Source organism: Triticum aestivum, chromosome 3A (genome assembly GCF_018294505.1).
Source record: "Triticum aestivum cultivar Chinese Spring chromosome 3A, IWGSC CS RefSeq v2.1, whole genome shotgun sequence".
Lineage (NCBI taxonomy): Eukaryota > Viridiplantae > Streptophyta > Magnoliopsida > Poales > Poaceae > Triticum > Triticum aestivum.
Genome location: NC_057800.1, coordinates 715191683 through 715216522, shown reverse-complemented (window position 1 = coordinate 715216522; position 24840 = coordinate 715191683). Strand labels below are relative to the sequence as shown.

Genomic DNA, 24840 nt, shown 5'->3' with positions numbered 1-24840 from the left:
CCCTTAAAAACTCATTTCCCATAACAATTTTTAAAAGATATTTGTCTTATTCCAATTCCAAGTTTGTTAGTTTTCCTAAAAACTATGTCACATTTGGTGACACAATGAGAATGTTTCTTTTTGAATTTCTCATATCATAAAACTGTTTATACGATTCAACACCTTTTTTTGAAAAAATATGGTTCAACACCTTATTTTAAGTCGATTACGACCAATTTAGAAGGTCATAACGTGTACTGGGTTTCTGATTGGTCCATAGACATGTCACGCGGATCGTGCTCAAACGCCGTCGGATGCTCTCGGATCCGGCAGCCCTTTCTCCCTCACCCCCTCCCCCTCTTTGTCTCAAAAAAAAGAAAAAGGAAAAATAAAACTCCCTCACCCTCTCACCCCACGAACCCTAGCGCTCCAGATCCGCCACCCACCTCACGCGCCCACCCACCTCACTCTCCCCGCGCCGCCGCCCCCAACCCCACTCCCTCCCTCTGGATCTCGACGCGCCGCCGCTCCCACCCCACTCCTCCGGTGTTCCCCTCACACTCTCATCCGCCTCCCGTCCCCTCGGCGGCGGCGCCTTCCCCATCGTGCTCCCGATCCAGATCCCTCCTCTCCCCATCTCATATCCTCTCCCCTCTCCCCACTCTCAGATCCAACTGGCCCGAGACGGAGGCCGTCATGGACATGGTCGCCACCATCGACCGCGAGTGGGGGTCCTGGTCCTCTCCCTTGTCATCCTAGGCGGCGGCATCTGCGAGCGGTTCCTGGAGTGGCCGGTCATCGCGCTGGAGGCGCTGCTCCCGGCGCTATCCCTCGCGGGGCTCGCGGGGTCCCTCTGCCGTGTCTTCATCGTCTTCTCCTTCGTCGTCACCAACCGCGTCCGGACCTCCCCCAAAGCCACACTCCTCCTTCCTCGTCCCCATCTCCTCGCCACCAGCATCCAGTCCCAGGTCGCCAGCATCCAGTCCAACGACTTGTAGTGACATCAAGGCCAAAGCTGAGCGGAGATGGAAGGATACGACTTTGCCACCGGCGAGGCTTAGGGTCTTCGTCTCCGGACAACCTCACGCCCCCCCCCCCCCCCCCCCCCCCCCTCCCGGCGGTAAGTGAGGCGACAGTGCCTCCCTTCCTGGTGCCCCGGCCAAGTTCACCCTTTGCTCGCCGTGGCCGCCGCTAAGTAGACCCCCGGCGGCGACGACGAGGTAAGCCAAACTGTAGCCAAGTACAGTATGATTTATTCTCCGCGTACATGAGATTAATCCTCAATTAAGCATTGCCATCTTGAGATTATGGCTTTGAAATTGTCTGATTTGATCTGATGCTTGGATCTACTGACGGATGTGAAGTGTGGCACTGCCCATACAGATTCTGTTGTGCCTAGCAGCTAAATTAGAAGACATTTGTGTGATTTGGTCTGCAGTAACATACTGTATTAGTTATGCTTGGATCTACTGACGGATGTTCCCTATTCCCTGTTCTTCATTGTTTTGACAAAATATCTGGAATTAATTTGCATTGTAGTTGTTGGTAATCTTGTTAATGGGCATATGCTCTTGCATAGAAGTTACAATAATGTAGGAAGTCAACATTCCTTTTGTGTGAGGATCTCCTGAAGTGAACATGACACCTTTTAATTACAACATTTTCTTGACCGTGGATACATCTAGTTGCAGCTTAATCAACAACACTGCCTATCTGTTTCTCCATACATCTGGGATGCAATTAGATCGACTAGGAAAGTTGGGGTCATTTTTTGATCCCTCTGATACCCTTATACGGCAGCAGAGTATGTATGTTCAGTTTGGTTCAGGCCACTTGTTCTTATCAGTTAATACTTAATACCACTTAATTGACAGAGTTGGCTATAGCAGTCACAAGTGTTCTGAACTTTGTACTTTACCATTGTGTTTGGAGAGTTTTCAAGTGTTTCGGTAGGTGCTTACTGCTAGCTGAGTGGACTAACAGTTTAACTAATACATCAGAAAGGTTGCTACTGCATTTACGTTGGTGGCAGTTGCATTGATCGATGGTGCAGCCATATACCCCTGCCAGTACCTGATTGTTCTCATTCATTATTGTGCAGTAGCGCCTTCTTGTTCATATCCATTTTTTTCAATTAATGCCAACATGTACAAAATACCCCTGCCAGAAACTAAGAATGTTCATAGTAATTTGAAAAGTATCTCATGCTTGATTCTTATACACTTGCATACACATCCCTCCTCCTCCTCTTCTCTTCTTCTTCCTCCTCTCGTCTCCCCCAATCCGATGTGTGCGTGCATTTATTTTTGTAGGTTCGTGAAGAGGCCAATCTGGTGTTGTGAAAGAAGGGGGCTGGCCATGGAGAAGATCCCACGGCGAGCTCCTCAGGGTAGGTTATCCCACAGACCTCCTCAATTGGGATGTGAAGATGCAGAACTTCTGTTTGTTCGGGAGCTACTTTATTATGTCAAATGCACCAGATACGTACAATTTCTTTTAGGATCTTGTGGCTGGGCTAGAGCAAAAAACAGAGTTGCATATGATTTCTAGGTACTAGTAGTCTAAAATGTTGGCATATCTAGTGTACTGCAGGAACCTGTTGTAATCCCCCCCCCTAGATGGGGGATTAGTTCAGCTGTTATGCAACCAAGAACCCTTCATATATACTGCATGTTGTTGTTTACTGAAACCAAATAAATTATCCACATGAAACAGAGCTTAAAATTTGCGCCGAAGATCACCATACTAGTATGAGGTGCCTTTTGCATTTCTCTATTTGTGCTGGTATTAATATGGCATGCATTGTCTGTGTTTAAATTTTGTGCTGCTGCTTCAGATCACCAAGGATTGCTCGTACCTTTTTATGTCTTGTGTACTAGCGTTAAAATCTTACAGCAAAATACATCTTTATTTTGAATAACAGTATATGAGATTAGCAAGAAATTATATGGTTTGAAATATTTTGGCACTGACCTTGTTCTCAATTATTTTGTAGACTGCTTTCAATGGGGGGAGAAGCTTAGAGAACTTCAATTAAATAGAAGAACTATCCATGATTTCATTGCTGTGAAGGTGATTGAGTTGGTGTTCTATACGAGTTCCTTATTTACTTTGATGGTTCTTGATACGTGAACTGTTTCATAGGGCATAGTTATCCATGTTGCATTCCAATTACTTATTTGACTAGATGCTTCAAATGATGAGGCTAGTTGATTATCCATGTTGCATGTGAATGGGTTGAGTAGATAGAATTGGAGTGAGCAGATCACTGTAGGACTAAGGAAAAGTCAGAAAGTATGTGTAGGGAAATATAATCGTTCTTGCTCACTTTGCAAACATGACGAGTACTAGAAATTGTCCCCTTTCACTAATATTTGCTATATGCTGATGTTTATATGTCTTTTGCTTGATCTATTATGATTCATGCACACAGGTTGGCTAGAAATAGCCCTGGTTATAGATATTTTTTATTATGTTATACATTAATGTATGCTGTTATTATTTGTATGTGTGATGCTTTCAGCCTGTTTTACTGTTTCCTCCTCGATTGATCTATTCATGTAATGTTCTGTTCTTGTAGGAATTCAAGTTGTCGCACCTGGAGAACTTGCCCATCAGAGGGAGCAATGAAGACATTGTTAAAATAGTACCATATGTGCTCCTACGTGTTGAACAATGTTATGTAGTAGTGAGATAAGGCAAATTATGTAGACATTGTATTCCTGTGTAATGAAATTTTGTATTCCCTGTGTACATGTTGCTTTAATGCCTGATTGTGAAAATTACTCAATTGCCATGATAGTACCGGGCCTGAATAGGCCACGAGACATACCAAGGTGGTACAAACGTGGTTTGGGGTGAAAAGGCCATGGACCAAACAATATTTTTTTGGAAGGACGAAAACTAATAAGAAATGCATTATAAGAGGCCATGGCCTAGAAATAAAAAGGCTAAAATGTGGGCTTGGCCCATGTAGTTGACCAAATTAATAAGGAAAAATATTCTAAAAAGGCTAAATTGTTGGGCTCGGCCCATGTAAAACACCGAATCAGACCGGGCTGATTCTTGTGCCACATCAGCTTGCCACGCTGGATGCCTACGTGTTCTGGGAAGGTTGCTAGTGACCAAAATTTTGGTCGAAGAACCAACGACCTTTTACAGAAAGTCGTTAATTTCAATTTACGACCGCCAGGCTTTGACCTTCTGTTTTTGGTCACAAAAAGGTCACAAATGAACAAATATGACCTTTCAGCGGCCAATAGTGAGGGTCACAAGTTGACATATTTCTTGTAGTGGAAGGTCGACACCGGCAACACTACGGCGCGGTTGCAGCAAGGTCGGCAGGAGGGCATCTCTGGCCAGCACGGCTGTAAGGTTCCCGCTCGCCACTGCCACACCATGCCGCAATCCATGTGTTTTGCAGCAGCACCATTGCTGTGACGGACCATCTCCCTCAACTCCGGCCGTCGTCACCGGCGGTGTTGCGTTGCAACGCGACTGGCGCTACCAGTGAAAGAGGCTCCGGTGAGCATGCCTGACGCTGCAGCTTTTTTACAAACACACCACTGCTACTCTAAGGGTGGTCGTGCGGCTGGTCGGAACGGTGCGTTGGGCCATCTCCCTCAACTCCGGCGGAAGCATAGACGACGCTGCAATGGAGCTTCACCAGACTCCATCGGTGCTGCGTTGGAGCTCTACCGGGTTGCAATGGAGCTTCGCCGGAGGCTGGACTCTGTCGGTGCTGCACCGGAGCTTTGCCGGACTCTGTCAGTGCTCCATTGGAGCTTCGCTGGGGCAGCAATGGAACTTCGCCGGACTCCGTCGATGCTGCGTTGGAGCTATAACACGCTGCACTGTGCTGCAGTGGAGCTTTACTGGGGTTGCTAGTAGCGCTGCGTTGAAGCTGGTCTGCTGTCGTGGCGTTGGTGCATCGAATGGCCATCAACACGTTGATCTGACAGCTGGGTAGACGGACGATTTCATAGACAAATCATCCGGCTGATTCGTATCATGCGCCTTCTCTTTTTCCGAGAAGATCGTGTAAGAGGCTGGCTTTGTATTAATGGGCTAGATGCAACCCAAGCCTGAATCCGTCGGCCAATGTGTTCGGTTGAGAACTTAAGATAGACCAGGACCGCAGATCAATTAAGTTTGTTTTAGTCCCACACGGAAAGATTAAAAATATTGGCTTGGGGAAGACGATTATATAACTGGAGGCTAGGGCTACTTTTGAGCATACTTACCTGGACGGGGTCCATGGGTGATCAATAAGGCTCATGGCCTACATCAATCGTTCACATTGCACCTAGTGAGCACGTTGATCTACCAATCTCCTCTTCATGGAAGAGTAGACGTTGTAATTTGTGTTAGAGGGGGTATGCGTCTGCGCGGCCCCTACCAATATAAATGAAATTATAACTTTGTGTTGAATCTTCTAGTTATCAAATTCAGCTTTTGTGTTTCATTTTGTTTATCCTCGGTACAATCTTTGTTTTGAATACAATCTAAGCCATTAAACTTAGTTATATGAAATTTTATGATGAGGTAGCAGATAGCCTGCGCAGGTACCATGAATTTTCAGCCTGTTTGGTTCATGAATTCCGGAGAATTATCAAATTCCAGAGCATCGTTCATGAAACCGAGGAGCCAACATTGGAGGTTTATGTTGAGCGAACTGTTGTGAGTTGGGCCCTGAAAATTTTAGGAGAGTACGGCCACACAATAAGAGATGTTTGTTAATTTTTCAGAGTTGATGCATGATAAGTCTCTAAAAATTAGCATAGTTAAATGCCTGCTCGCCGAAACACAACTATCAATGGTGCTAACTTAGAAAATGGCCCTGGCTTATATAACTAGAAAGGATTCATTGGGCCTGAAACATTTTGTGGGCGTACTATATTTTCCTCTGACTGTCTTGTAAATATTTCAGCTAACCTGAGGCAGATGAGTCCCTCAAGCAATTCATACATGCAGTAGCTGATGCTTCATATCAGGGTCAGCACCAAGAAGAGTTCAACTCTGGAAATGTTGGGTGGCATAGACATGTAAAAGGCTCCATTAGAAGTTTCATACTCCCTCCGTCTTGAATTACTTGTCATAGAAATGGATGTATCTAGACGAATTTTCTAGATACATCCATTTCTACGACAAGTAATTTGGGACGAAGAAAGTATTATTGAAGGCACAATTGATTGCCTGAATTATTATCCTTGTTCACTGGGCTGACGAATTTTCACCAAATGACACAAAGAAAATCTTTGAGCCAAACTTTGGTCACGCGCCCCGCTGCTTTCGAGCCTCCTGTAAGGTTTACCTTATTCCTAGCATCAATAGTTGCTGAGCAAACGTGTGCTTTGAGCTTATGAACAGTGTAGCTGCTCTGCATCATGACACATTGACATGTCTAGTCTATAAATCATGATACAATTTCTTTGCCGGTGTTTTGCTCTCCACAATTCGTGTCGGGAAGAATATTGTGTGTCCACCAACATCGTGTATTCCTTCATTTTGGACAAGAATGTCGTCTACAATACCCAACTTGGTCATTCTGAACAAGGCTAAATGTACCAAGTTGCTCGTGGTACATAAAAATGAAGCTGAATAGTGGATCACTATGCCTTCCAACTCTAAGAAACAAACCTCATGTGGTCCAATCTCCCACCCCTCAACGTAGTGATGATGTATGTTCATGATCTCTAGAGGATATAAATGTGTGGCCTGGCGATTGTGAGCGTGAAGGCACCTCAATGCTTTTTTTATTGTTTTTACAAAAGGAGGATGACCCCCGACCTCTGCATCTGGACGGTGCATGCAACTACTTTATTAATTGTTCACACAAGACCTTACAAAGTAATACAACAGTAAGACTAAAGCCACCATCTAGGCGACATTTGTCGCTACTCCTATCCAATTGGTAAAGGGATGTTGATAGTCTGGGCCCAATACCAAACAGACCTCGCAGTCAAACCTAACATCTCGCACTGCTGTGAAAATCAATGGTGAGATCGGCCCTTACTTCCCCACCCTCTGTGGGGTTAGACAAGGCGACCCCTTCTCCCCATTCTTATTCAATATGGTGGTGGACGCGCTTGCCACCATCTTGGATAAGGCTAAGACTGCGGGGCATATTTGTGGGATCACCCCCCACCTGGCCGGCGGCTCCGGGATCTCCCTCCTCTAGTACGCCGACGACACCATTATCATAGTCGAAGGCCCGGATTCGGACATCTCTAACCTTAAGTTCCTCCTCTGCTTCCAACAAATGTCTGGACTCAAGATCAACTTCGACAAGAGCGATGTGATGGTGATGGGCTACTCTCCTGCCGAGTCTCTGAACATTGCCAACCGGCTCAACTGCCGCTTGGGCTCCTTCCCCACGACCTACTTGGGAATTAGCAACGCTCGGCTTACCGTCGCTGACCTGTGTTCGACTGTTGCCAAGTTGCAATCGTGCATTGAGCCATGACAGGGTAGGTGGCTGTCTAAGGCGGCCTGGACAAGCCTCATCAACTCCTCCCTCCCAAGCCTCCTCTTGTTTCTCATGAGCTTCTACAGCCTTCACGAGACTCTGCACCATGAGATCGCCAAGATCCAATCCCGCTTCTATTGGGTAGGCGACAATAATAAACAGAAATACCATATGGTCAGCTGGCCTGACATCTGCAAGCCTCGAGAACAAGGTGCCCTCGGTATCATGTGCTCTAAACGCATGAATATTGCTCTCCTATCCCGCTGGCTCTAGCGCATCTCGCAAGGTCACGGTGGCCTCTGGTTAGACATCATCTGAAACAAGTACCTGCGTGGGCAACCCCTAGCCTTCTGTCAGCGCACTAGCAGTTGCTAGTTCTGGCAGTCGGTCGTCCAACTTCTCCAAGTCCTCTGCATTGGGACCTCCCTCTCGGTTGGATCTGGGGCTGCAACTTTGTTCTGGTTTGACCGGTGGGCCGGTGACACCCCCTTCGCGACGCGCTCCCCCGACCTCTTCTCCATCCCTGCCGACCCCCAGATCTCGGTTCAGAGGGCCCTTATTGACTTAGGGTGCCTCACATTCCGTAGGCCATTTGGGCCTATGGATACTGCCGCTTGGCGTGAGTTGCTTGATTGCGTCACTCTCCATGAGCCGACATTGGACGCTGGCCCGGATTAGGTGAGGTGGCGCCTTGAGCCGTCAGGCCAATTCTCCACCAAGTCCCTGTACCAGGCCATTGCCCCCTCCACCGCGCCTCCCCACTTACGGCGGTGTGGTCCATCCGCCTTCCACTAAAAGTTCTGATCTTCATGTGGCAGTGGATTCACGGACGGACCCGTCCGGGTCGAGGTCCGCAAGCGCAATGGCCCGGGTTCTGGCCTATGCCCTCTTTGCCGTGTCCCCGAAGACTCGAATCACATCTTCTTCTCATGTGTGTCCGTTCAACTTGTCTGGAGCTGCTTTAGGGAGGTGGTGGGTGGGAATTGGTGCCACACTAACTTCCCCGACCTATTTGCCGAACTCCAGAACTCCCCTACCCTCTCGCCACATTAGGTGGCTTGAGATTGGGGCTATCGCGTGGACTCTCTAGATGATCCACAACAAGCTTGTGATCCAGCGCACTCCTCTTCGACAGGCTACTGACGCTCTTTTCAAACTGTCTGGTTACTTGCAGCTTTGGCGGTCGCTTAACCGCCCTCAGGACCGGGACACCATCTCCGCCTTCATCGCCGACCTTCACTCGATGGTCGCCCGTCTGTCGCCGCCGCCCCCTCCGCCACCCCCGGAGCCAGACTAGACGCCCGCTGTGCGCTCCGGCGCGCTCCGTCGCCCTCTTTTTTTTCCTTTTATTTGGGCTTGTTGAGCTGTGCCCTCAGCAGAACCTTCTGTACTTCCTCTTGTGTAACTTGGGTGTGTGTGTGTGTGTGTGTGTGAACTAGTCCATGTTTGTGCGCTCCCTAGCAGTTTGCTTTATTTATAAAGTGGGGCGGAAGCCTTTTTTGATAAACTAACATCTAAGACCTAAGGTCCCATCCAGGACGCCTGCCGGGTATGGGTCATCCACCGGTCCGGCGCACTCCTCAACCAGGACGCGTGCCGGGTATGAGGCCGCCGCAGCCACCTGCCACCAATCCATCTTCAGAGTTGTACTGCTGCATCTACCTTGCCCGGTCTAGCTGCCGTCGATGCCACCACGACGCCAGACCACGTCACTCTCCTACGCGAGTCCATCTCCGTGCATCGGACGCCGAGTCATTAGAGCGCCATGCCGCCGAGACCCGCCGCCATAAATGAGTGAGATGACTGATACGTCTTCGTCGTATCTACTTTTTCAAACACTTTTGCCCTTGTTTTGGACTCTAACTTGCATGATTTGAATGGAACTAACCCGGACTGACGCTGTTTTCAGCAGAATTGCCATGGTGTTATTTATGTGCAGAAAAAAAGTTCTCGGAATAGCCTGAAACTCCACGGAGATTATTTTTGGAAATAATAAAAAATACTGGCAAAAGAATCAAGGCCAAGGGGCCCACACCCTAGCCACGAGGGTGGGGGAAGCGCCTGCCGCCCTGGGCGCGCCCCCTGCCTCGTCGGCCCCTGGAGTTCCACCGACCTCAACTCCAACTCCACATATTCGTGTCCGGGGAGAAAAAAATAAAGGAGAAAGATTCATCATGTTTTACGATACGGAGCCGCCGCCAAGCCCTAAAGTCTCTCGGGGGGGGGGGGGGGGCTGATCTGGAGTCCGTTCGGGGCTCCGGAGAGGGGAATTCGTCGCCATTGTCATCATCAACCATCCTCCATCCCCAATTTCATGATGCTCACCGCCGTGCGTGAGTAATTCTATCGTAGGCTTGCTGGACGATGATGGGTTGGATGAGATTTATCATGTAACCGAGTTAGTTTTGTTAGGGTTTGATCACTAGTATCCACCATGTTCTGAGATTGATGTTGCTATGACTTTGCTATGCTTAATGCTTGTCACTTGGGCCCGAGTGCTATGATTTCAGATCTGAACCTATTATATTTTCATGAATACATGTGAGTTCTTGATCCTATTTTGCAAGTCTATAGTCACCTGCTATGTGTTATGATCCGGCAACCCCGAAGTGACAATAATCAGGACCACTCCCAGGGATGACCGTAGTTTGAGGAGTTCATGTATTCACTATGTGTTAATGCTTTGGTCCGTTACTCTATTAAAAGGAGGCCTTAATATCCCTTAGTTTCCAATAGGACCCCGCTGCCACGGGAGGGTAGGACAAAAGATGTCATGCAAGTTCTTTTCCATAAGCACGTATGACTATATTCGGAATACATGCCTACATTACATTGATGAATTGGAGCTAGTTCTGTGTCACCCTATGTTATGACTGTTATATGATGAACCACATCCGGCATAATTCTCTATCACCGATCCATTGCCTACGAGCTTTTCACATATTGTTCTTCGCTTATTTACTTTTCTGTTGCTATTGTTACAATCACTATAAAACACCAAAAATATTACTTTTGCTACTGTTACCTTTTGCCACCGTTACCACTACTATCATATTACTTTGCTACTAAATACTTTGCTGCAGATATTAAGTTATCCAGGTGTGGTTGAATTGATAACTCAGCTGCTAATACTTGAGAATATTCTTTGGCTCCCCTTGTGTCGAATCAATAAATTTGGGTTGAATACTCTACCCTCGAAAACTGTTGCGATCCCCTATACTTGTGGGTTATCCAGACTATTTTCTGGCGTCGTTGCCGGGGAGCATAGCTCTATTCTTTGAGTCACTTTGGATTTATATCTATATGGTCACTATGAAGAACTTCAAAGACGCGAAAACAAAAATTTATCCCTCAACTATGAGGGGAGGTAAGGAACTGCCATCTAACTCTGCACTTGATTCACCTTCTATTTTGAGTAAGCTTGCGACACCTAAATCTGCTTCTGCTATTAATTCTGATATGTCGCATATTATTGATGATGCCACTTCTGCTATGCATGATACTTATGATGAACCTACTTCTATGCTTGATACTACTGTGCCACTTGGTGAATTTCTTGATGAACAACTTGCTAAGGCTAGAGAGAATGAAATTATTGAAACTGATAATATTGATGAAAGTGATGATGAAGGCTCTCCTAATAAATATGAATTGCCTGTTGTGCTTGAGGGCTATGTTATTGATGAAGAAACTAAAAGAGACTTTCTTGCATGCAATGATAGAAGTGATCTTAAGAAATTATTAGCTAAGCTTAAACAAAAAACTTTGAATGCTAGAATGAAATATGATCATGCTTATGCTACTTCACCTATCTTTGTTGCTGATAGGGATTATGAATTCTCTATTGATCCTGATATAATTACTTTGCTTGAATCTGATCCTTTCCATGGCTAAGAATCTGAAATATTGTGGGCAAGGTTGGAAAAAGCGGTAGGCGTAAGCGAGGCGGCTGGCCTTCGCCTAGTGCCTAGGCGGTGCCTAAGCGTCGTAGGCATGGCCTAGGCGGTAATATAGTTTTTACTCATAGTGTATTTTGTGATTATTATATGGGTGTTGATATTAGTTTAGGGCATATAAATAAATTAATTACTATCTAATGTCATTATAATATAACCCGTTTGGCATATCAATGCAGCATGTGGCATGATTTCTTGCTTGGGTAGGTAATTCCTTGCTTGCCCTGCCTAGACCTCCATTTATGCCCTAGGCGAGGCGTTTGGCCATTGCCTAGCGCCTAGGCATGCCTAAGCGCCTCCTAGGCACCGCCTTTTCCAACAGAGATCGTGTCACATCTTACTAAATTAAATGATATAGCCACCCGGTTCACTAATGATGAGAGAACTCGCTACTTTTATATCCTTAAAATATTTCCGTTCTCATCAAAGGGTGATGCTAAGATATGGTTTAATTATCTTGATCCTGGTTGTGTGCGTAGTCCCCTGGATATGATTTATTACTTCTCTGCTAAATGTTTTCCTCCTCATAAGAAATAAGCTGCCTTAAGGGATATATATAATTTTATGCAAATTGAAGAAGAGAGTCTCCCACAAGCTTGGGGGAGGCTTCTCCAACTACTTAATGCTTTGCCTGATCATCCTCTTAAGAAAAATGAAATACTTGATATCTTTTATAATGGACTAACCGATGCTTCCAGAGACCACCTGGATAGTTGTGTTGGTTCTGTTTTCAGGGAAAGAACACCGGATGAAGCTGAAATTCTATTGAATAGTATGTTGACAAATGAAAATAATTCGACACTTCCTGAGCCAGCTCCTGAGCCTATTCCTAAACCAACTCCAAAGAAAAGGGGTGTTCTATTTCTCAGTCCTGAAGACATGCAAGAGGCAAAGAAATCCATGAAAGAAAAGGGTATTAAAGCTGAAGATGTTAAGAATTTACCTCCTATTGAAGAAATACATGATCTTAATTTATCGCCTATTGAAGAAATATATGGTTTTAATCCATCACCTATTGAAGAAACACATGGTCTTGATAACTTGACACTGGTAGTAAAGATAAATTCTCTCTATAGATATGATAAAGCTGAAATCCCTCCTACTAAGTTTGCTAGCCAATGTTTTGATGAGTTTGATAACTTTATGGTTAAGCAAGAAGACTTCAATGGTTATTTTGGTAGACAATTGAAACAAAATGCTTATATGATTGAACACTTGGGTGATTATATGTCTAGAGTTAAAGGTGAACTTAAACTCATTAGTAAACATGCTTCTATGGTTACCACTCAAGTAGAACAAGTACTTAATGCTCAGAATGATTTTCTCAATGAATTAAATAGTAAGAAAAATGATAATGATGTTAGAATTATGACTAGAGGTGGTAAAATGACTCAGGAACCTTTGTATCCTGAGGGCCATCCTAAGATAATTGAGCAAGATTCTCAGAGAAATGATATTGGTGCACCTAGTCCTTCTAAGAGGAAGAAAAAGAAAAATGATAGGACTTTGCATGCTTCTAGTGAACCTGTTATTGACACACCTGAGAATCCCAATGATATCTCTATTTCTGATGCTGAAACACAATCTGGTAATGAACATGAAACTAGTGATAATGTTAAAGATAATGTTCATGTTGATGCTCAAGCTAGCAATGATAATGATGTAGAAGCTGAACCTGCTGTTGATCTTGATAACCCACAATCAAAGAATCAATGTTATGATAAGAGAGACTTTGTTGGTAGGAAGCACGGTAAGGAAACAGAGCCTTGGGTTCAGAAACCCATGCCTTTTCCTCCTAAGACATCCAAGAAAAAGGATGATGAGGATTTTGAGCGCTTTGCTGAAATGATTAGACCTATCTTTTTGCGTATGCGTTTGACTGATATGCTTAAAATGAATCCTTATGCTAAGTGCATGAAAGATATTGTTACTTATAAAAGAAAGATACCGGAAGCTGAAATTTCCACCATGCTTGCTAATTACACTTTTAAGGGAGGAATACCAAAGAAACTTGGAGATCCCGGAGTACCAACTATACCATACTCCATTAAAAGAAACTATGTTAAAACTGCTTTATGTGATCTTGGAGCCGGTGTTAGTGTTATGCCTCTCTCTTTATATCGTAGACTTGATTTGAATAAGTTGACACCTACTAAAATATCTTTGCAAATGGCTAATAAATCAACTGCTATACCTGTCGGTATTTGTGAGGATGTGCCTGTTGTGATTGCAAACATTACTATTTTAACGGACTTTGTTATTCTTGATATTCCCAAGGACGACAGTATGTCTATTATTCTTGGAAGACCCTTTTTGAATACTGCAGGGGCTGTTATTGATTGCACCAAAGGCAATGTCACTTTTCGTGTTCATGGTAATGAGCATACGGTACACTTTCTGAGGAAACAACCTCAAGTCCACAGTATAAATTCTATTGCAAAATTTTCAACAATCATTATTGGAGGTTTTGAATTTCCTCTTCCTACTGTCAAGAAGAAATATGATATTCTTATTGTTGGGGATGTGCATATCCCCGTTGAGGTAACCTAGTGTTATTCGAAAATTCTTCGGTTCCATGTTATTCGGAATGAGTTTGTTAACAAGACCTGATCAACCTTGTTAGTTGATTCCTTTTGATGATCATGAGATGGATGAACTTAGAAAACACAACTCTCTGTACCCTCTTTTTACTTTCTATTATTTATATTAAATAAAGAAAAAATAGTAATTTCCGTCTGTTTTCTGAATTATCCATGCAATAAAAAAATACCCCGAAAATAAAAGTTCTCCAAATGCCCTAAAATTTAAATATGATTTTTTCTAGAATATTTGAGAATATCTGGCACTGAGAACACAACAGGGGGAGCAAGCACCTAGCCACGAGGGTCCAGGGCGCGCCCCCCTGCCTCGTGGGCCCATGGTGGCTCCCCTCCACTTATTCCTGCACCCACACACTTCTTCTTCCTCCCAAAAAAATCACAGCCCAGCTCAAGCACGAGTTCTAGCTCATTTTGGGGGATTGTTCCTTGGTATGTGACTCCTCCATTGGTCCAAATAGTTTTTGTTCTAATGCTTTATTCGTTGCAAATTTGTGCTTCCTAGGTGACCATGTTCTTGAGCTTGCATGTCAAATTTATATGGTCAAAAGTAGTTTTAATGCATGATATATCCTCTAGGCACTTGTGGGAGTAGTTGCTATCAATTTTCTTGAGTTTGGTTCACTTTTATTTTGAAGTTACTAAAAATTTCTGAAATTTTTCAGAGGAAGAAATATGTTTAGGAAAATGTACCAAGGTGGTCCTTCAAGGAAGCAAGGACCCAGGCTCGCAATACGCGATGCCGATGATGAACCACCGAGGGAAGCTCAGGTGCGGGCTTGTGAATGGCTGTCACAGGACTTTATGGATCGAGCAGGAAACAAGGAAGAATTTAACGTGTATGTGCGTAATGCCGATCTTGAGAGCTTCGAGGCAGATAAGTGCCACCAATACCACTATCCCACTGATTCCTTTGTGAGAAGGTTTGAATTTTCATCATCACGCAATTCGCAAACCGTCCTATTTGATCATTATGAAAATTCTTATACTATGGACTTAGAGGATTTTAATACTGCTTGCAAACTTCCACAATGGGGTAGCACTAGTGAGCCTGGCAAATATGAGTTTAGAGATTTTCTTGCTAGTATAACTGTGGGGGAATCTAGAGATATAACACAAGCTATCATAGGGAGCATTCATTTTCCTGCTATACATTATTTTGCTCCCTTCATAGGTAGGTGCATAAATGGTAAGGATGAAGCATGTCACATGTGTGTCCCTGACCTCGGTGTTCTCAGGAGTGCTGTATTATGAGATAAACATTATAATTTGGGAGCCATTGTTGCACGTAGGTTGCATAATAATAGATTTAATGGAGATTTCTTTGGTGGAATTTATGCAACCCGTCTAGCTAATTTTCTTGACATATCCATACGTGGGTACGATATTGAGTTGCCTCCTGCTTATTTAGATTATGAGGCTATGGTTCATCATCAATTTGTTGAGAGGAATGATTAGTTTCTCCAGTACTGACTAATCTTTGACAGACGACGCACCTATCACGTCGCTCTCCCTGCTCCTACTTTCTTTAACTTTCAGGCAAAAGGGAGATATGTCATAACCAGGGAAGAGGCGAACGAGTATGAGAGGAGGACTGAGACAGCTCGCCTCCACGCTGCAGCCCAAGATGCAATAGCCGTTGTATCTCAGTACGACCCCAACTACAACTTTAGATATCCGCCAGGCCAGCCGTGGCCATAGACCAACTTAGGCCAAAAGCCTAAGCTTGGGGGAGTATGTATTTCTCACCGACATTACATCAATGTTTACACACTCATGCTAGTTGTCGATGCTCATACTTTTTCATTGTATCATGCATGCTAGTTTATTTTCCTTTTTATGCTTTCTTCTTGTGTGTTCGATAAACCTTAAGAAAAAAATTGTTGTAGCTTTTTAGCTACTTTACTTTTCATGCATGTAGTAGTAGTAACTAAAAAGAAAACCCAAAAAGGTTTCTCGTTCTTCTTTTGCTTGTTGGGAGCTTTCCCGTGTAAATAGTTTTATTTCTTTTCTTGTTCTTTGGGGGTCGAGGGGAGAAGACCATGATTAAAATGATTGAGTGGCTCTCATATGCATTATTGTTGATCTAACAAAGAGCCCATATTACCTTGTCTTCTCTCTTGAATTGAATGCTTGCAGATTCCAGCTTAGTCCAATGCACGTGCACTATTATTATTATCCACACTATTCGGTCGTGCAAATGAAAGGCAATTATGACGATATATGATGGACTGATTGAGATGGGAGAAGCTGGTATGAACTCGACCTCTCTTGTTTTTGTAAATATGATTAGTTCATCGTTCCTGATTCAGCCTATTATGAATAAACATGTTTGCAATGACAATTGGAGATTATAGTTGCTCATGCCATGCTTAATTAGCTAGGACCTTATAATGGTTGTGATGTGGTATGATAGGGTGGTATCCTCTTTTGAACGATTCGAGTGGCTTGACTTGACACATGTTCACGCATGTAGTTGAAACAAAATCAACATAGCCTCTACGATATTTATGTTCATCGTGCATTATATCCTACTCATGCTTGCATTCGGTGTTGATTAATTTTAATGCATGTTCATGACCGTTGTCGCTCTCTAGCTGGTCGCTTCCCAGTCTTTTCCTAGCCGTCACCTGTATTAAGCGGAAATACTGCTTGTGCATCCAATCCCATAAACCCCAAAGTTATTCCATATGAGTCCACCATACCTACCTATATACGGTATCTACCTACCGTTCCAAGTAAATTTGTATGTGCCAAACTCTAAACCTTCAAATGAAATTCTATTTTGTATGCTCGAATAGCACATGTATCAACTAGGGCTGTCCGTATCTTCCATGTTAGGCGGGTTATTCTCAAGAGGAGTGAACTCCGCTCCTCATTCACGAGAAAATGGCTGGTCACCGGGATGCCTAGTCCCATGCGTTATGCAAATCAAATCAAAATAGTTGCAAACAAAACTCCCCCTGGGACTGTTGTTAGTTGGAGGCACTCGTTGTTTTGAGCAAGCCATGGATTGATGCTTGTTGGTGGAGGGGGAGTATAAACTTTACCATTCTGTTTGGGAACCGCCTATACTGTGTGTAGCATGGAAGATATCGAGATCTCTTGGTTGTTATGTTGACAATGAAAGTATACCGCTCAAAATATTATTCATATCTATTTCAAAACCGAGCTTTGGCACCTCTACAAATCCATGCTTCCCTCTGCGAATGGCCTATCTATTTACTTTTATGTTGAGTCATCATCCTCTTATTAAAAAGCACCAGTTGGAGAGTACCGCTGTCATTTGCATCCATTACTGTTAGTTTACATTGAGTATGACTTGACTGGATCTTTTTTACCATGAATTACAGTGTCTAGTCAGTCCTTGATCTTTAAAGGTGCTATGCATTTATGTTTTGCGGTCTTAGAAAGGGCTAGCGAGATACCATCTTGTCATATCATATCATGATTGTTTTGAGAAAGTGTTGTCATCTGAGATTTATTATTATTGCTCGCTAGTTGATTATGCCATTGATATGAGTAAACATGAGACCTAAATATTATTGTGAATATGGCTAGTTCATAATCCTTGCTGAAAACTTGAATGCTGGCTTTACATATTTACAACAACAAGAGAAAACAGAGTTTGTTAAAGTTTTTCTTTATCACTTTCAGTTTGTCAACTGAATTGCTTGAGGACAAGCAAAGTTTTAAGCTTGGGGGAGTTGATACGTCTCCGTCGTATCTACTTTTCCAAACACTTTTGCCCTTGTTTTGGACTCTAACTTGCATGATTTGAATGGAACTAACCCGGACTGACGTTGTTTTCAGCAGAATTGCCATGGTGTTATTTATGTGCAGAAACAAAAGTTCTCGGAATGACCTGAAACTCCACGGAGATTATTTTTGGAAATAATAAAAAATACTGGCGAAAGAATCAAGGCCAGGGGGCCCACACCCTAGCCACGAGGGTGGGGGCGCGCCCCCTGCCTCGTGGGCCCCCTGGAGCTCCACCGACCTCAACTCCAACTCCATATATTCGTGTTCGGGGAGAAAAAATAAAGGAGAAAGATTCATCGCGTTTTACGATACGGAGCCGCCACCAAGCCCTAAACTCTCTCGGGAGGGCTGATCTGGAGTCCGTTCGGCGCTCCGGAAAGGGGAATCCGTCACCGTCATCATCATCAACCATCCTCCATCACCAATATCATGATGCTCACCGCCGTGCGTGAGTAATTCCATCGTAGGCTTGCCGGACGATGATGGGTTGGATGAGATTTATCATGTAATCGAGTTAGTATTTTTAGGGTTTGATCCCTAGTATCCACTATGTTCTGAGATTGATGTTGCTATGACTTTGCTATGCTTAATGCTTGTCACTAGGGCCCGAGTGCCATGATTTCAGATCTGAACCTATTATGTTTTCATGAATATATGTGAGTTCTTGATCCTATCTTGCAAGTCTATAGTCACCTACTATGTGTTATGATCCGGCAACACCGAAGTGACAATAATCGGGACCACTCCCGGTGATGACCGTAGTTTGAGGAGTTCATATATTCACTATGTGTTAATGCTTTGGTCAGGTACTCTATTAAAAGGAAGCCATAATATCCCTTAGTTTCCAATAGGACCCCGCTGCCACGGGAGGGTAGGACAAAAGATGTCATGCAAGTTCTTTTCCATAAGCACGCATGACTATATTCGGAATACATGCCTACATTACATTGATGAATTGGAGCTAGTTCTGTGTCACCCTATGTTATGACTGTTATATGATGAACCACATCCGGCATAATTCTCTATCACCGATCCATTGCCTATGAGCTTTTCACATATTGTTCTTCGCTTATTTACTTTTCTGTTGCTATTGTTACAATCACTATAAAACACCAAAAATATTACTTTTGCTACCTTACCTTTTGCCACCGTTACCACTACTATCATATTACTTTGCTACTAAATACTTTGCTGCAGATATTAAGTTATCCAGGTGTGGTTGAATTGACAACTCAGCTGCTACTACTTGAGAATATTCTTTGGCTCCCCTTGTGTCGAATCAATAAATTTGGATTGAATACCCTACCCTTGAAAACTGTTACGATCCCCTATACTTGTTGGTTATCAATGACGCACCACTCCACCAAAGAATCCGTCCTCTGGTCCCTCGATCACGTGCGTACCTCCAAGAAAGATGCCCCAAGGGGTGAACAACACCAGAGCGTCGCCGTCATTCGATCATCTGATCTAGGGTTCCTCCCAGAGGTAGCAGAGAGTGGCCTTGAACTTTTCCACGGTGATGCCTTCAAGAAGGGAACGATGCATATAGCGCCGCCACCGTCGGCCTTGGCAGTAGCCGAAGGCAAGTTTTCACCCAGATCTGTTCGAAGGAATCCAACTCCTATGCACGGCCGCCACCACCACCAGGCTGTGCACATGATGCTGCCGCCGGCACCTCCACCTATGCGGAGCCTGACCACTAGATGCACCACCACCGCCATCCCGCAGGGCCACCGGCCACTCCCATCTCCAAAGCCTCCATCCCCGATCCAATCTGGGAGTACTCAGATCCGCCGCCAGGAGGTGATACGTCTCCATCGTATCTATAATTTTTGATTGTTCCACGCCAATATTCTACAACTTTCATATAATTTTGGCAACTTTTTATACTATTTTTAGGACTAACATATTGATCTAGTGCCCAATGCCAGTTCCTGTTTGTTGCATGTTTTTTGTTTCACAAAAACTCCATATCAAACGGAATAAAAACGGACGGAGAATATTTTTGGAATATTTGTGAAATATGGGAAGAAGAATCAACGCGAGAAGGTGCCCGAGGGGGCCACGAGGTATGGGAACGCGCCCCTGACCCTCGTGGGGCCCCCGTAAGGCGGTTGCTACTCTTCTTTGGCCGCAAGAAAGCTAATTTTAGGAGAAAAATCTGGGTGAAGGTTTCAATCCAATCAGAGTTACGGATCTTCAGATATATAAGAAACGGTGAAAGGGCAGAATCACAGAACGCAAAAACAGAGGGAGACAGAGAGACAGATCCAATCTCGGAGGGGCTCTCGCCCCTCCCATGCCATGGAGGCCATGGACCAGAGGGGAAACCCTTCTCCCACCTAGGGAGAAGGTCAAGGAAGAAGAAGAAGAAGAAGAAGAAGGGGGGCTCTCTCCCCCTCACTTTCGGTGGCGCCGGAATGCCGCCGGGGGCCATCATCGTCACCGCAATCTACACCAACACCCACGCCATATTCACCAACATCTCCATCACCTTCCCCCCTCTATCTACAGCGGTCCACTCTCCCGCAACCTGCTGTACCCTCTACTTGAACATGGTGCTTTATGCTTCATATTATTATCCAATGATGTGTTGCCATCCTATGATGTCTGAGTAGATTTTCGTTGTCCTATCGGTGATTGGTGAATTACTATGATTGATTTAATTTTCTTGTGGTTATGTTGTTGTCCTTTGGTGCCCATCATATGAGCGCGCGCGTGGATCACACCATAGGGTTAGTTGTATGTTGATAAGACTATGTATTGGAGGGCAAGAGTGACAGAAGCTTCAACCTAGCATAGAAATTGATGCATACGGGATTGAAGGGGGACCAATATATTTTAATGCTATGGTTGGGTTTTACCTTAATGAACGTTAGTAGTTGCGGATGCTTGCTAATAGTTCCAATCATAAGTGCATAGAATTCCAAGTCAGAGATGATATGCTAGCAGTGGCCTCTCCCATATAAAACTTGCTATCAGTCTAGTAAAGTAGTAAATTGCTTAGGGACAATTTTGCAACTCCTACCACCACTTTTCCACACTCGCTATACTAACTTTATTGCTTCTTTACCTAAAATATCCCCTAGTTTTTATTTACGTGCTCTTTATATTCTTGCAAACCTATCCCGTCACACCTACAAAGTAATTCTAGTTTCATACTTGTTCTAGGTAAAGCGAACGTTAAGCGTGCGTAGAGTTGTATCGGTGGTCGATAGAACTTGAGCGAATATATGTTCTACCTTTAGCTCCTAGTTGGGTTCGACACTCTTATTTATCGAAAGAGGCTATAATTGATCCCTTATTCTTGTGGGTTATCAGGAGGCAGCGCCCATGCCAGGGACGCCGGACCACCAGAGGGGTGCCACTCCGTCGAGCTAGCAGGGCGTCAGGGGAAGGCACTAGGGACGGAAGTGATCTGCTGCCCTACGGCGCTATTGAGGAGAAGGAGCCCCGCATCCCACCTCGCAGAGCAGGTGACGAGCAGCCCCGCCGCCGCCAACGCCACAAGGGCTTTGCTCGGTGTCGCCCGTCGACGGCGGCGAGGGGAAGGGCAGCGGGGAAGGGAACCCCTAGGTTGCGGCGGCGCCCTCCCGGGTCGCCCACCGGGGGGGGGGGGGGGGGAGGGGGCGCCACAGGAGTCATGGGGCACATCCCATCACCTCAATGCTTACCTATTTATTGGCTCATGGGTCCATGTGTTTCCTCAATATCAGCACATGTACTTGTTCCTAGTCAACTAAAAGTGGCCTGCATTGTGCACTGTTAGGTGAGTATTGATTTTTTAAACACATTTAGGACAGTAAAACTAAACCTAATCCCATCCCGCTTACGTCTCCACTTATGGTTCATCGATTTAACGTCCATATCTTTCCTAGCTCTCAGATGAAACTTAGGGCCAAAGGCATCCAGGCGGGTGGATCGTAACGGGATCCCTGAGGCGGCTGGGGCGCCTCTTGCAGAGCTTCCGTGGGCAGCAGATCGGACGACGCCCCTGATATGTGTGGTGGGCCCGGCGTTCCATGGCTGGAGGGGTGGACTGTCCTGCTGGAGATGGGTGGCGGAGGTGGCCGGCGCTCCTAGGCCGGTGAGGTGGGCTACTCGGCTTGGAGGTGGGTGGTGACGGTGGCCGCAGATCTGGCATCCTAGCTAGATCTGTCACGGACTAGCCTTGACCGTCTGACGCCTTATGGAGGGACTAGTGAGGGGCAGCTGGAGGCTCTCTTCTGGCATGTCTGCGGTAGCGCTCGTCCTCATGCAGAGGCTTCACATGGATCTAGTCAGCTGCGAGATTGGGGCAATGCGACTTTCGGTGAAAATTGCGCCGTCTACGGTGATGGCAGACGATGGCGGCGGGTCTGACATCGTTTCCTTCTCGAGGCATCGTCGTTGCAGCTTGCCTCACCGCGCTTGGGATGTTCTAAGGGAAACCCAAGATCTAGATCTCCCGGATCGGACGATGATGGCACCTTCAGTGTCGTTCTCCCTCATGTGAGCATCATTTTGAGTAGGAGCTGACTAGAGGGGACAACATGAGGAGTGGTGTTACATCTACATCAAGGCCGACGACAGGTCTGAACGGCATGGTGCAGCGCAATTTTGCGAAGGGTGCGTGTGGACGGACAAGCACAAGATGGAGGCGTTGTCTGGTGTCACGGTAACGTCAACAGTAGAATGGCCTGGCAAGGTGAATGTGTTGATCACTCCTGAAGGGAGGTTGGTGGAAGATGGCGGCAGCTGATCCTAGGGCGTGTGCATGCATTGGGCCAGGAGTAATCCTCCTTTTCGAAAAGAAAAAAAGATGAAACTTAGGTCACGAACTAGGGTAGCTTTCCTTACTACTCCCGTGGAAACAACTAAATCATCTGGTTTTTTGATTGGGCCTAGAAATGTCACTGGCCCGCTAAGCTCCACGTCCTCCCTCAACCCATCATCTGCACCCGCGACTGCGAGGGCCAAAATCATTGTTTTAGCCTTTCAAAAGATTAGCACGAGTAAAGTCTACTTTGAAAGTCTTGCACGATCTGACCCTCTTTTAGGGGTGCCACCCATAGTGGCATTTGCGATACACGAGAGACGCCGAGGTCAATGGCGTTTGGACCTTGCTCATGCCTTGGTTGCCACTCATGGGCCGTCCGACGTGGCATGGCCGAAACGCTGAGCTTCGCCCCCCGACAGTGGTGTCTCAACCCCGACGAAGACACCATAGACCGCAACATATCATGCCGAAGAGGTAATAACCCATGGGGGACGCATGTGGAGCCCACCCGCATCACAGCCCTCAATTGGCTGCCTCCCCAAGCAACAAAGAACAGAGGAGAGGAACCCCGTCAAATCCCCATCAAATTGAGCTCCTTTTTGTGGATCTTTCCCTCCCCCTATTTCTTGAGGCAATCTCCCCGGATCCACTAATTTTTATGCTAAAATCTTGTTAATTCGGTGGCATTTTTTACCCTAAGGTGGAACCCTAGTTGATAGTTTCCCCATAGCATAGTGAATTGAATTTCTTCCAAGTGATAATCTACGAGGCCAGAAATTATTCATACATTTCTAACTAATGAGGCACACATCCATTGTTCGTCACCGACAGGGCTAAGCATTCAGCTTGAGACTATATAATGAACTCTGTCAGACGAGGCTTGGTTATGTCACCATATGGCCACTATTACGACATACCCTATTGGCGAACAGTTGAAGTTTCAAGGTGATGACCATCAATGCAACTTAGTCCGATGTAATCTGCAGGATTAAAAAGGAATGTAATTAATCGGGTCATTTTATGAAGCCTCGGTAACCTGCAACCTGCAACTACACAATCACCGATTTAAGGAAATTTTGCATGGAAGTTCTTTCGATCAAGAATTGAAGTTGATCACAAAAGTTAGTATGAATACCTTTCCTACTCTTCACCTATTGTGTGGCCAGAACAATTCACAACAACACTATTCCATGATCACAAAACTGACAATGACCCCGACCTGGTCTAAAAAAACGTATGACTAGTTCCTTTAATTCTTTTAAGTATTTAATTATCCCGGTTACAGTAATCACCACGTCAGGCATCCAGTGCTACCAAGGTGCAAAATCAAACAGAAACTATCTCAAGAACACACTTTCTAGCCAAACAAATCAGATGCTTCACCTCAAGAACACACATGGTCTATGATCATTAGTGTTTATTTCTCACAGCCGCTCGTCGCTGTTTGACATCAACCAAACGTACACCCCTCATGGTGTCTGACGTTGCTGACATTGATCATCGGTTACCGTTTCCTCCCCCCCCCCCCCCCCCTACAAAAAATACAATATTAAAGGTATACGGGGTGTGGTGGGTCAGAGATGAGGTCGCGCCTCGATGGTATACGCATGGATGGAACAGAACATATCATTGTTCTGCTACCGATTGATTGTATATAAGAGGTATTTGTGCTAGGTGATGCATTCTCGGGGGTACTATTGAATGATTGGTCTTCATTTTTGTGATGTCAATATTCATAAAGGGTATGTTAGGTCACTGGGAGTTATGATCATGTCATTACAATTGGCATTGGTTGTTTAAGAACTTGAACAAGAACTGTAGGAAAGGTATTCATACCAATTTTGTGATCTCCTTTCTATGATCCAAATAATTATGTACTCCACATTTGGTACTCATGAAATCCTTCCATTCAAAGATCTTTTGCAAAGTCTGTGTCTGCGCACTAATTGCTATCTTGTTGGCGATCTTTCATTTAGAAGCATACACATGTTGTATTTGCTATATCGACCTTGAGACCACAAGGTGGCTCAAGGTTTGTTTGGGAGAACCCTAGTCGTAGTTTATTCCACACTAATTTCTTGATGGCTTCTAAAATAAAACTTGGCAGAGTCTTGTTGGTGTTTGTGACACACAGGCTGCAGATCAGAATGCTACGTACCTACTAATAACATGTATTCCTTGACATTGCACGTAGATGGTGTCTGAAATACCCGTCTGCCTATCCTCTACAAGGTTGATTGAACCAAGTAGCTCGTTAAACAATGGCAATATGCGGAATAATAAATCCCAATGTCTTCCAAGCCTAAGAAACAAAACTAG

At 44.9% G+C, this 24840-nt stretch overlaps 1 long non-coding RNA gene and 1 other non-coding gene across 2 annotated transcripts; both read left to right on the top strand.

Moving 5' to 3' along the window:
* The first annotated feature begins 382 nt into the window (after positions 1-382).
* Positions 383-3732, top strand: LOC123063432 (uncharacterized). Its single transcript, XR_006430327.1, has 4 exons — positions 383-1199; positions 2292-2368; positions 2975-3051; positions 3560-3732. It is a non-coding gene; the product is annotated as an uncharacterized lncRNA (long non-coding RNA).
* Positions 3733-5214: 1482 nt separating this feature from the next.
* LOC123063937 (U1 spliceosomal RNA) lies at positions 5215-5377 on the top strand. The gene has a single exon (XR_006430633.1). It is a non-coding gene; the product is annotated as a U1 spliceosomal RNA (small nuclear RNA).
* The last annotated feature ends 19463 nt before the right edge of the window (positions 5378-24840 follow it).